Genomic DNA, 14,960 nt, shown 5'->3' with positions numbered 1-14,960 from the left:
TCGTTCTTATATATTATGCTTTTTTAGCCTGTTTCTGAAATGACAAGAAATAAGAAAACGATAGTATGGTGTATGGTATATGGTATGGTTTGGCATGGTATGGTATAGTATGGTATGGTATAGTATTGTATGGTATAATATAGTATGGTATGGTATGGTAGGGTATAGTATGGTATGGTATAATATAGTATGGTATGGTATAGTATGGTATAGTTGGTATGGTATAGTATGGTATAGTTGGTATGGTATGGTATAGCATGGTATAGTATGGTATGGTATAATATAGTATGGTATGGTATAGTATAGTATAGTTGGTATGGTATGGTATAGCATGGTATAGTATGGTATGGTATAATATAGTATGGTATGGTATAGTATGGTATAGTTGGTATGGTATAGTATGGTATAGTTGGTATGGTATGGTATAGCATGGTATAGTATGGTATGGTATAATATAGTATGGTATGGATAGTATGGTATAGTTGGTATGGTATGGTATAGTTGGTATGGTATGATATGGTATAGTATAGTATGGTATAGTTGGTATGGTATGATATGGTATGGTATAGTTGATATGGTATGGTATGATATGGTATAGTATGGTATGGTATGGTATATTATGGTATGGTATGGTATAGTTGGTATGGAATGGTATAGTATGGTATAGTATGCATTTGCATTCAGTAACATCAACCAATGATGATAGATATATAAAAAAAGAGAAAGAAAAGAGAGAAACCAAGAACTTTCAACATAGAGATGAAGTCCAACCAGACAGAAACGGTGCGTCCATAGCTGAGAAATTGATTTGGTTATAACCCCGCATTATGCAGTACAGACTTCTGGGAAAGTCGGGCATGATGTTCAGGGTGCTTCCCATAGAGGGCAGCATAACAGAGGCACTGTCTCCCTGTTTACATCTTGGGAGACAGATTTGCATATTCCTCCCATGTAAGGGCTAGTTCACACGTGAGTATAAGGGGAGGTTTTTGACAGCGGATTTCGCGTCCAAAACCTCCCCTTATAATGGTGGTCTATGGAGACCGCCGGGCTTCTGTTCTCCGCTAGCGGCGAGCTGCTGCTAGCGGAGAAAAGAAAGGACATGTCCTTTCTTCAGGCGGAAGCCGCGCAGGCTCAGCCGCGCGGCTTCCGCCCCCGGCAGCTCCCTCCTATGTCGGCTCATTCATTTGAGCCGACAGCAGAGGGTTAAGCCGCGACAGCGATGGTCGCGGCGGGCGGGTTTTGACAAGAGAGAGACGCGGCTCGCCGCGGCTCTCTCTGTGTCAAAACCCGCGCGGGCAGTTCACGTGTGAACTAGCCCTTACATAAAGATAGTATCACAACAATGTATACTGACGAAGTTTAGCTATTGTATTCATGGATTCATCTTCACTGTGTGTATTACAGACCAGGATTAGGATCTAGATACAAGCCCATATTTGCCAAATGCATTTTTTCATGGCTCAGTCTAAAGTGGTTTGGCTTTAAAGGCATAAAATGCAGATCACAATCTCAATGCAGATGGGGAAGATTTATCCAGACTGACAGGTCTATACAAAAATGTGCCAAGTGTTATATAAAAAACCTGGTGTATAGTATTTAATAAATTCCCCCGGATGAGAATGTGAAATAATAGTTACTGAGCGCCATAGTACATAGTTTATTTTAATGTTATTCTTCTAACAGCATCAGATAGTTTAGGAGCAAAACAGCTCATGGGTGTGAAAACTGAAATAGATTTTACACTGTACAAGAGCGCCACCTATGGTTTTTAAGTTTTTTAAACAGGTATTGAATTTTTGTGCTCCTGATACAGATGTAAGGTGATTTTTACCTGTCAGTATACAGTATTAGTCAGTATTATACATAATGGAAACATTGGCACTTTTGTGTTGTGGACCTGCTGCTGATTTTGGCTTCCAAAACTGATTACTGAACAATCCACTGCCGTATTAAAGTCACCTGACTCTGGATATAATGATCTATCAAAAATGGAAGAGCTCCAAAACACTATATTTTCTGGACTAAGGTAGAGCACTTCGGTTTTTGATAGTTTTTTTTTTTTTCCAGCAACACCAAAATATGGGCTTCTTGTACTGGTATCCCCAACTACACACACATGAGCCAATAATATTCATTTGTTTTTGTACTATATTGTGACATGTTTTGTCTACAAATTTGTGATATTGTTATTTTGGGTGCTAAGGTCCTTCAATTTATATATTTTTTTCTGGCTCTGGACATATCCTTGGAAAGTAATGTATGGTATTGGCAGATTAGGTAAATTGTATAGTGATTATATGGATATGCAACAGTCCACCCACACACATCAACTGTATAGTTTAGATATTGAAATCCTTTCATATCCTTATAATGTTAGTGTAACATTCTTGCCCGTTTAGACTTCTGAGCCATCCTCAGACCCGCAGCTACGGTGCAGGAGGTGTGTCCACTTATGATCCCCTACTCCTGGGCCTCCTGTTGTAATCTGTTTTAGCACAGCTGAGAGTTTGTTGTAGTGTATCAGTTCAGCCAGTACTCTGAATTCCCTCTGGTTTGCTGAGGGTTAACATTTGTTGCTCCTTGATTGACAACTTGCCTTCCAATGTCGTCTGCGGCGGATTACGGGCTTCCTATATACAGCCCATTAGTCCACACTTGGGTTCTTGCTATTAGTCTATTTGAGCGAGCTACTGTTTACTGTTTTTCTGATTATCTACATTCTGACCTTGGCTTTTCCCTCTTTACCACACTTCTGATTCCAACTTTGTACCTATTTGCCCTTCTGGTTCCAACCCCTTGGCTAGTTTGGCCAGCCGTTTTTGTTGTTTGTTTTGTCGGCGTTCAGTGTTCACTTATAGGAAGGGACCATCACACAGTTGTGTCCCATCACTTAGGTTAGTAGAGGCAAGTAAGTAGGGACTTTGGAATGGGTAGCATTAGTGCTCACTGTCTCCATCCTTCCCCTTCTGCTCAGGTTCCTGAAGCAGCTACTGGGGAATTGCTTAACATCATGAACAAAGGCCTGCTCCGGCATTTTGGCTGCTCTAACACCTGCTTGACACCTAGCTTGCTCAGTCCTCCTCAGCTTCTCTTGAAAGTTTGTATGTTTGGATGTCTGTTACTCAACCATGCAAAAACGGCTGAACAGATTTGGAAGATATTTAGCACATGGATAGTTTGTAACCTGGATTAACACATAGGATACTTTTTATCCTGGCAAATTATATGGCTTCATGACCGTTATCAATTTATGTATCCTACTAATATTACACTGCTCTTGCCGGCAGGACAATCCTTCAGCTAATTGCAGGTTGCTAATAAAGCCTGGTCTGTTATCTCTCTATGTAAACACACAGATAACACTGAGTCCATTCTGTACAAGCATCTGCATATTATCTGATCTGCTCTAGTAGTAGTAGTGTTCTGTTTCCCATTCAGCCAGAGGGAGGAGGGGGAGAGAGATACAGGAAGTGAGAGGCAGACTCTCCATGCAGCGTGCTGAGACACTGAGATGGGAAAAGCCCTTAAATCCAAATTGGCAGATTCCTAATTTTAAACATGCTGGGAAAACAAAAATCTAATTTATCACAAAATTCTCAAAAAACGAGAGCTATGAAGGTAGCCAGAAGTCGACACACTTCTCCTCAAGCGGAGCTGAGGAGGATTGAGCAAGCTAGGTGTCAAACGGCTCTTAGAGCAGCCGAAATGCTGGAGCAGGCGGATCATCGACGCCAACAACACACTCATTATATGGCGTCCCAGTGAGCTGCAGAGATGCCGGAACAATCACAGGCACGGTATGAGGAACAAGTTCAGCGGCAGGCCAGCTTGAGAGCTGCCGAAACACCAGAGAAGGCAGATCATCGATGCCAACAACACATAGACAAAGTTGCAGGCAGAAGCTAGTATATCATATATAGTCATGACTACAGATGGACAAACCTCTTGAGATTTGTTTTGACAAATATTCATGTTTCAGGTTTAATCCTCCAAATGTTTTCTGGCCAAACTTGTTTGGCACAAAACCAGAAGTGCTATTATTATACTGTGGGTTCTCCAGTGGAGGCCCAGGGGAGGTGAGTAAAAGTAGCAGCTATACTCTCCTTGCCTCACCGCTCCAGGGCATGAGGGGCTCATCAATATCATGACACTGTGTCAAAATGTCATGACATCAGTGCAACCCATGTGACTGCTGGGACCCAATCACAGGCCTCACTAGTGACACGACATGATGTCAGCCAGAGGCCAAAAGAGGCCTGAAGAGGACACGGATGACTGCCAGATGCCCAGGAGAGGTAGGGCAATTTGAGTATAACTGTTTATTTTTAATCATGGCCCTTGGATCTCCACTAATTATAATTTGGGGTCTGAGGAGACTCCAAAGCATAATATTGTTTTGTGGGTGGGGAACTCCAAAAGAGTCTGGTTCTGTTTGAATTGGTTTGCTCATCCCTAGTCATATCCAAAAGCTGGGGGACTGAAAGTTCTTCTAAGGCCCCCTTTTGAATGGAACACCATTACAGGACAACCCCTTTAAGTGTTGAGCTGCTGTTTCTGTAGCTCCCATTCACCTCTATGAGAATTATGGAAATGCAGCAATGCCAAGTGGCAATTATAATACAGGTGTCTTCATATGTGCTAGAGGGGACTTTGAGTTTAACCAAGCCCCAAACTTATGTGAAACTGATATACATGCCTCTGAAATACATAGCTGAAATTCTGTAGAATCAAGAAAATAACACTAAGAAAACATATTGCTTCTATCATCAATATGTGCTTCAAGAACATACAAAAAAAATGAAAAGTCTGGTGAAGGATACATTGAAGCTTATATTTATAGAGGTGTATGTTCTAGAAAAGGATATCATTTCAGTAATGGTTATTGTTTAGAAACTATAAGATTTATGAGCTATGACATGAACCACAATAGACATACAATAAACAGATTTATGACTTATAGAACATTTTCAGCTATTTAAGTAACAACTTCCAGACAGAATTGGCTGAATCAACAATAAAAGGAAATTTAAAAATATATTGTGCAGTCAGAAATATCATATGTTCTGTATAATAATAATATGCAATTGTTAAAATAACGGTGTTCCATATGTTCAGTCATTGATATACGGATGATAGATAGAGAGAAGTGTGTGTAAACAGTTTTATAAATACAACACTGATCGTCCATTTACTCGCTGAGATTTATTGGAATTTTTCGGAGTCATGTTCTATACAGTCCTATCTGTGGACAGAGTGTTATAGAACAGGAGTTGATGAGTAGATGGATGTGGGAATAATATTACTTATAGACATAATGATTAAGCCTTATGGCTGTCTGCTTGCCAAATCTTGTAAGAGATCAGAGGAAATTAAGATAAGATAAAATAATCCTTTAATAGTCCCACAGTGGGGAAATTTCAGCATGTTACAGCAGCATAGTAATACAGATACAGGATTATACACAGTAATATATTACGGAAGTAGACACACATATGCTGAGAAGAGAAGATATACTAAGAGTCCATAGCAGCTAAGGAACATAAGAAGAAAGAAGGAAGACTTCATAAATCATAATCATTATTTTTCTGTGCAGAGTGATCTTCGCTTGGTCTAATGTAGATTATACATCCTGGTCACGGTTGGAAGGAAGGACTTGCGATAGCGCTTGGGGTGAAGCAGACGGTCACTTACAGTGCTGCTAAATGCCATCAAGGTCCCATACATAGGGTAGGATTTGTTCTCCCGCATGGAGGTCACCACGGACAGTATCCTTCTGTCACCCACCACCTGTACTGGGTCCAGGGGGCTCCCCAGGACAGAGCTGGCCCTTCTGATCAGCCTGTCCTGTTGCACAGACATAAAGTCCAGGACTTTGTGTCCATGGAAAAAAAAATGGTTTCCCTTCAGAGAGGCTGCACAAGGATACAGACTGCTTTAAAAAAAAATAAAAATTAAATGAATGGGTATTTAAACTGACCGTATACAAGCTGTCCCTATGCAGTAGTGTGAACGTCCCCTTACTGTAGTGTGTAGTGGAGCACGTTTGTAGATTTGGAGAAAAACAACACTGAGATCTTAGACAAATGAGGTGGTTGGTGCACTGAGGACAGCCTTCAGCTCTGCGAGCACTGCTCCTTTAGCTCAAATAGGATCGGTGATGTTATAGAAGTTGGAAGGTCAAGTCTTACTGCACAGGGTGGCACAAGCAAGAGATGGTAGGGGTCTTAGTGGTAAGAACAATGCTCCGAGGAGCTGAAGGCCCATTCCCCAGTGCACCAACTACCTCATTTTCACAATGCTTCAAAGTTGCTTTCTTCAAATCCACAAAACTTACATACATATCAAAAATATTATGTATATCACTATAAAGTGCACTGTACGGCAACTAGATATGGAAGAGGAGGTTGACTCACGTTAAAGTGGTTATCTAGAGTAGAGGGTATATAAAAAAAACAAAAAACTTGATAGTTTTTATATTTTATATTTCCTACCCACTGGCTGACACAGTACGAGAACAAACATTTTCCTTATATTAGAGTAGAGGGAGAAGACATAGCCCTAAAGCCCATTTCAGCTAATTTACATAAGAATAGTCCGTAGATTTTTCATGAGCAGTATGACACTGATTTTCCTGCTGATAGACTCCCTTTAGTAGTTGTCTGGGAATGGCATACTTAATTTAAATTTTGGGGGATTTTTACTATAAAACAACTATGAACTCAATATTGTTTTTAGGTTGGTTTCTTATCAGTGAAGTTAGAGTTGTAGCAGCAACAATGAAGTTATTTCATCACATTCACAAGTAAAAGCCACACATTGCCACGGCCAGACGTTGGGGCAGTTGTGTACTATTGTGGAGATGAATGTACTGACAGGTGACCGCTTGCAGTCTGTGTGTTGTAACCATTGAGGTATAGCCTCATAAAGAACATGCGTAGGAAGTTTCATACAAATACAGGAAGCAGAGAGACCTTTCGGAGGAAAACTCTGGAGCTGAGCTTTGATGGCTACTTACGATAAACCTGGGAAAGTAGCATTTTATATTGTTGCTCCTGAGCTGCTGTTGCCTGGACATTTGAACTGTGGTGCATATATCAATGGCTTTCAATCCAACGCCCACTGCCCATTTTCTTAGACGTGTGTTTTTGTTGCAGGTTAGGTGCGAGTTATTCAGCCAAGTCATGATTGTCTTGTGATAAAAGAATAATATGTTCCTGTCGCGTTCCTTTCATTCTGCAGACAGACAGCAAGAAAACATTGAATCTTGCCAATATTTTTGTTTTCCATTGGAGAAAGTTTCATGTTTAACCCTATACCACACAGAACTATGCATTTATGACTGTTTGCATGTAGTATGCTGCCCCATAATGTATGACTCAGGGATGGCACAAACTCAGTTGTGCTCGTATCATATTATCTGCAGTGGGTGTTAGATGATATCACAGATACCAATAGCACCCATTGGTGAATAAATTATTTCATTTGCAAGATCTTTGTATCTAACTGTGTTTATCTTTTAGATTCTTCAAGACTTAAATCGGCACTGTTGTTTCATCAGTCTTTGTATAGTGAATAGTACAGACAAGTACAAGAATCTTTGTATTTTCTCCCGTGTTTGCATGGATTTCCATCCCATATTCCAAAGACATACTGATAGGGAAAAAATTACATTGTAAGGGCTCGTTCACACGGTGTAACGTGCCGCGAGATTTGGCACGTGTACGCCGCGTGACCCTTTGCGTGCCGTACACGCTCCCATTGAGTTCAATGGGAGCGGGGATCGTATGCACCGCACTAGTTTGCGGCCGTGAATAAATGCACGGCCGCAAACTAGCGCAGCGCATACGATCCCCGTTCCCATTGAAATGAATGGGAGCATGTACGGCACGCAAAGGGTCACGCGGCGTACACGTGCCAAATCTCGCGGCACGTTACACCGTGTGAACGAGCCCTAAGCTCCATGTGGGGCTCACAATCTACATTTTAAAAAAAATAAAAAAATAAAAAAGTACAAGAATCTTTGTAATATATAGAGATAGGCAAACCAATTTGTCACGAGCTGTCTTCAACCCAAATATTCCAAATTTTAACAAAACCAAATAAATTGCAATTTGTTTTGGACAATATATAAAGTTATGTGTGCTGGAACACTAGGCATATCAGTGATGGTGGAAGTAGGGAATGGATGTGTTATTCATCACTGCATGATACAGAGCACTGGGTGCTACAAAGATTACTACAGAGCTAGACAATCTTAGCAGTATCATTTGGTGGTCTTTTTTGAAAAGCCAAATCTTCTTTATCATTTTTCAATTTGGCTCACAGCCACAACTTAGTCTCCCAAATAACAAGCCTGTATCACTTACCAGTCAGGTTGCTTTCACATATGCGCCAGAGCCTTCACCGGCAGAGGAAAAAGTTCTGCACGGTTTCAGTGTTACAATGGTGGACACCTGATGGACCTGGTGTGTTACTGCTATTATAGTATTCCACCTGTCTGTTGTTCTGGTCCTCCAACGGTAGTGTGAACCTAGCATCACCAAACGGGGCCAATTTTTAAGTAAGACCATTACTTTTTGCAATATAACCACCATGTGTCCCTAAAAAACTACAGGCAAGTACCTTTTCCCCCAAAAAAGGGTACTTTTTGGAGAGTTTTAAATATTAAAATGCATAAAATCAAATATCAGCACATTGTATGGTTAAAGTCGGAGTTTGTATCCACGTCACGTCTCCCCGCCCTGTACCCGCCCACACTCTCCTAACCCGCCCACACTCTCCTAACCTGGCAGGGAGGGGGAAGCGAGGTGGAGAAGACGGCAGCTGGACCGGCAGCGAAGCGAAGAGCAGTGGACCAGCCATCTCTGGAGGTAAGTAGCTTTAGTCTCCTATTAGAATGAATGGAAGCAGCCAGCGCGCAGGGGGTTAAGGCTGTGTGTCGGCTGCTTCCATTCATTCCTATGGAGCCTTCACACTGAGTATACACTATATACTCAGTGTGAAGGCATTGTGGGAAAAGATCACCAGTCTCAATCCCACATAAACAGATCGTGTTCGGAATTCCGATCGCGATCGTGAAATTTTCTCGATAGCCGATCGGAATCCGATTTTTTCCGAACATGATTGCTCAACCCTAGTTATACATTATGTTTTAAGCCAATTTAAGCTGTGGTTCTTACTGAACTTGTTTGACCTGATATAAATCTTGGCCCTGAACCACCCCAACCCAAAACGAAACAAATCATGAGAGGATCGCCCATCTCTAGCAACACAGGTTTGGACTGATGAAAAAAAATTCTATCATAACCAAAAAACTTTATACATGTCATTACTTCTCTATATATTTCCTGCATGACACATAGTGATACACTGATATCCAGAAGTCTAGAAATATGGTCAGCATATACATCAGATGATTTTCACAAAGTATACACGAAGGATGAAGAACCCATCTTCTTTTTAACATTTTATCAAAACTTGCATAAATCAACAGTACAAGTGAATATAAAAAAAATATAATAAACTATATAATCTAAAGAAACATGATTATTTCACTATTTGTCAGGCTCCTTCCCTCTCTTTGTTCCTAAACTGACATTCACTCTGAAATATCTGTTGTGAGAGAGAACCAGAGATATAGCCATAGCGTTACAGTACACAGGAAGTTTTCTTACCCCAAGTGCTTTATCCACGTCAGTGCTGGTCAGTGTCCTATATGGTGTTGCTGATGCTACTAAGTGGGAGAGTAAGGAAGCATAGCCTCCCGGTTTCTCCAACAACTGATGTCTGAGAGACATTATGGAAGCTAACTCGAGAAGAGCCAAGAAAATAGAAATAGTATTATTCCTACAGGTCAACTTACCCTGAAACATTATAAAAACTTCAGGTATGGTTAGGGAATGTCTGTAATAGACTGTCAAGAAGTCATAATCCCCGTTAATATTAACAATTTTACATAAGGATTAAACACAGAAAACAACTCATTCATTTATTGTTATAATGCAATTAATCCCCTAGGTGGCGCAATAATCTTTTTATCAGAAAGTTAACTTGATATTTGCTTCAGTGCAGAAAAAATAGTGAAGAAAAACAGACACACATGTTATAAAGTATGGTAATTTCAGTCTGTCATAAACACAGTATTTGATGTATTTGATAAGGACCCGGACCCCCAGCTGTGCTCCCCTGAATATAATTGTGCTACTAGAATATTATACTGTGCCCTAAAATAAATCTCATAAATCACACACACCAGGGGAAATATATTAATACTATGCCAGTCTTAATAAAGTCCCTGACTCGAGCGAGGAGCATCTAAATTATTAAGAGGATCTGACATCTTAGTAAATCAGGTCCATTCTCATGCACCAAAATGGAAACCTATACCAATTAGGAACTTTTGAAGATTTCCTATGATTTGTTTGTAACCTATGAGTATTTCCCTTGAGTTCTATTAAATTTGTTGAGCTGTTGTGCATGGCCTCAGCCCAGTAGCTGTATGATTCTGCAGGAATATTAGCAAACAAGTGAGAACAATAGCGAAAGAGTAACATTGCATCTCCTAATAGAGATGAAGGTAGAAAGTGTTGTAAAGGAGCTCTAGGTAGTTCTTATAGGGATATGGCAGGCTATGGATACGCGGACTAACAAACAGGGGATTATTATTACTTAGTAGGTATTACTTACCAACCTATTTAGGATTAAGGACCAATAGATTAATGGCTGTTTGCTATATGGCCTGTGGCAGAAGGGGATTCTGAGCTGATTCCTAACACACAGTAACAGGGTATGCTTTCAACCAACACTAGGGGGAGCTTTCTACATATTTTACTGGTCCCATTGGGAGAATTTATTAAAGGGGCTCTATCAGCAAAATCATGCTGATAGAGCCCCACATATGCGTGAATAACCTTTAACCCCTTCCCGCCGATGGCATTTTTTGATTTTCGTTTTTCGTTTTTGACTCCCCTCCTTCTAAACCCCATAACTTTTTTATTTCTCCGCTCCCAGAGCCATATGAGGTCTTAATTTTTGCGGGACAAATTTTTCTTGATGATGCTACCATTAATTATTCTATATAATGTACTGGGAAGCAGGAAAAAAATTCAGAATGGGGTGGATTTGAAGAAAAAATGCATTTCTGCGACTTTCTTACGGGCTTTGGTTTTACGGCGTTCACTGTGCAGCCAAAATGACATGTCCCCTATATTCTGTGTTTCGGTACGGTTCCAGGGATACCAAATTTATATGGTTTTATTTACATTTTGACCCCTAAAAAAAATTCCAAAACGGTGTTAAAAAATTTTTTTTCTAAAAGTCGCCATATTCCGACGGCCGTAACTTTTTTATACATAGGTGTACGGGGATGCATAGGGAGTCTTTTTTTGCGGGGCCGGGTGTACTTTTTAGTTCTACCATTTTCGGGAAATGTTATTGCTTTGATCACTTTTTATTCAAATTTTTATCAGAATCAAAACAGTGAAAAAACGCCGGTTTGGCACTTTTGACTATTTTTCCTGCTACGGCGTTTACCGAACAGGAAAAATATTTTTATAGATTTGTAGAGCGGGCGATTTCGGACGCGGGGATACCTAACATGTATATGTTTCACAGTTTTTAACTACTTTTATATGTGTTCTAGGGAAAGGCGGGTGATTTGAACTTTTAATACTTCTTATATTTTTTTATATTTTTTTTTACTTTTTTTTTAAATTTTTTTTTGCATTTATTAGACCCCCTAGGGGTGTTGAACCCCAGGGGGTCTGATCACTAATGCAATGCATTACAACACTAATGCATTGCAATGCATTGCAAAAAATCATCATCTCTTTTGCAGGCTGCATACACCAGCCTGCAAAAGAGAGAATTTGCAGACCAGCTGGGAGCCTTTAACAAGGCTCCCAGCTGTCATGGCAACATGACGTCGGCCCTGGAGCATGCTCCAGGAGCCGGCAATCCCTGCCAAAATGGCGGCGCCCATGCGCCGCCGGGAAAATGGCGCCTCCGGCGCCTTTGACAGCAGCGCCGGAGGGGTTAATGCCTCCGATCGGTCTGGGGACCGATCGGAGGCATTAGAGCCGGTTGTCTACTGCTTAAAGCAGTAGACACCCGGCGGCTATGACGGTCGCCATAGTTACAGACCCGACACGCGCCGTACTATTACGGCGCATGTCGGGAAGGGGTTAAAAAGGCTATTCAGGCACCGTAAAAGTTATATTAAACTACCCCCCCCCCCCCTCCCGTTTTAAAATAAAACCCTAAAACAGAATATGATCAACTTACTTACGGGCATTCAGGGTCCGACGTCATCTTCAGCCACGCTTCCTCTTCCAGCGATGTCCTCGGGTCCTGTCTAACTAGCGAACTGACATTGATAAAAATGGCGTGGAAGCATGCGCAGTAGCATGGTGCTACTACTACTGCTACTGCACATGCTCCCACGCCATTTTTTATCAATGTCAGTTCGCGAGTTCTACGGGACCCGAGGACATCGTGGGAGGAGGAGTCGTGGCTGAAGATGACGTCGGACCCTGCACACTCGGTAAGTTGAACATATTCTGTTTTAGAGTTTTATTTTAAAACGGGAGGGTAGTTTAATGTAACTTTATTGTGCCTCAATATCCTTTTTAAAGGCTATTCACGCATATGTGGGGCTCTATCAGCATGATTTTTTTATTGATAATTATTTAATTGATTAATTATTAATAATAAACTCCATCCATATAATAAATCAGGAGGACTCCCATGCACCAAAATGGTAATATCCGCCATTCAGTGGTGTTGATTTTCTATGTAGCTGATGACAGTTTTATAATAAATTTTCCAGACTTAGGTGTCCCCAGGCCTACCCCGCTCTGCTAGCTTTTACAATATGTGGCGTGCAAGGTGCAGAAAAAGGGATGTGGTGCATATTTGGCACACAAAATGGCCATGTGCCAAAGATGTGCTACATTATCTCCTATCTACAATGGAAAACTGACATAGATAGGTTAATAAATTCCCCCTATAAAAATCCAAATGCACTGAGCTCTCCCTAGTTCTGGCTGCAGACAGTCAGAACTTAATGCTTTATGTAAATCTTTGGGGTGGACATTTACTTTGGTAGAACTGCAATATATCTGTCCCCGCTCTTAGTGGGAGTAAAGCCCATTATTAGTTTTGTTTGTTGGATCTACTGATTTCTGTGTACAACTCTAAATACTGGTTCCTCCTACCAGTGGAATACATACAAAGAGAAGAGCAACCTCATGACAAAAATAAACATTTTGGTAAAGTTTTGGAGTTGCATCTGTTGCTACATTCTTACAATATTGTATTTGCCCTCTAGAAATCAGGTATTCTGGGTTCACACCAGTGTTGGCTCTCCATTCGGGGATTCTGTTCCCCTCTCCGCATAAAATATGTGCAGAGAAATGCGCTGCAAGCAGAGCTCTTTTCTCCGCATTTTTCGCCCCTTTCGGGTGGAAACCGAGCGTACCCCATTATAGTCAATGGGATCCACGGGTTTTCTAAGGTAATCGCTTTTTTATGTGGATTAGGTTTCTGTTCAGGGGACCCCCAAAATGGAAACCCAAATACTGATATGAACCTAGCCTAAGCATGGATTCACATCTGCGTCAGACCTCTAAAAATTGTGGGAGAAAAAAGTCCTGCACAGAGACTTTCTAAAGAGGAGACACTCAACGGACTTGATTATATTCAATGGGGTCCACCAGGCTCTGAGTGTAACCACTGTTGTAGTGGTCCAGTTCAAATGAAAGAGATCCCGGCGCTAGTGTAAACCTGTCGTCAAAGATATGTTTTAGTAGCAGAAGAGGTGTTAGGCATTGTCCTGACTTCCACGTCTATCCAGCAGGAGCGCAGCTCTGAGGAATGCATTCTTAGTTCTTGCTCGTAGAGGCATGTCACTGATGCTACTAAAACAAACCAGGAAGAAATTAATATCAAGTCTTCACTTGCATTCAGTACAGGGTGCGCTGGCAACTGCTGTCATCAGCCTTGTGGCAATGCTTTTTTTCTGAAGTGTTTAGTATATTACATTAAAAGCACAAAGCTTGTTAAGTAGGGAGGAGACACTACATTGACTAGCTTATTTTTGCTTTTTCCCCAATCTATGGTACTGGACCTGTTTGCTTTAAGACAAGGATGTGAATTATCACATACCTGAGGCTTAGAGAATCCCAGTATTCTGTCAGGAAAAAGAGATTAGAAACACATTGCCAACCAATACGGAAAATTTTATTTTATGCAAATCCAACAGACCAATATTGTCAATGTGTTCCTATATGAAGAATGAATATTGACTAATGCAGTAGGATTGACTGGTGGCTATTGAAGGACTGTCGGAGCACAATGTTGTTACTGGTTCCTTCTTCAGTAAACCTTGCTCACAAGAGGACAGAGCTACTCTCCATCTAATAGAGGATGTACATCGGTAACAAATCACTCACCGCTTCCTGTGATTGCAATTTTTTCCTTTCTTATTTATTTTTCCACATTGCCTTGTTTCCTGCATGTCATATTTTCTACTGACATATGATGTATGGGAACCATATAATATATTGTGAAACAATAAAAAAAAATATTTGTGGAGTGGAATTGGAAGCAAAACACGCGCGAATCTAAGATAACCAGACAGGATGCACTGGCTATGGTGTGGGGTAGGCTCCTGAGCTGGTTCCATATTTGAAAACCTGAAACTCACTGTACATGCATTGAAGTTGTCAAGAAGTAGTTCAAGTACCATAACTGTAATAATAAGCAATAATACAGTATTTCATTTTTAATAAAGAATTAAGTGTTAGTATGTCTGTGAAAATGATTTAGCAATATCCTTAGTAAATTCTATATATTAAAAACAGTCCTTGAGATGGATGGTTATAAAAAGGAACAAATGGAAAAAATATAAAGAAACATCACAAATAAGGAACATAATAACCTCCAAAAGCTGAGATAAA

Source organism: Leptodactylus fuscus, chromosome 4, assembly GCF_031893055.1.
Source record: "Leptodactylus fuscus isolate aLepFus1 chromosome 4, aLepFus1.hap2, whole genome shotgun sequence".
NCBI lineage: Eukaryota > Metazoa > Chordata > Amphibia > Anura > Leptodactylidae > Leptodactylus > Leptodactylus fuscus.
Note: the sequence above shows the minus strand (reverse complement) of the source record.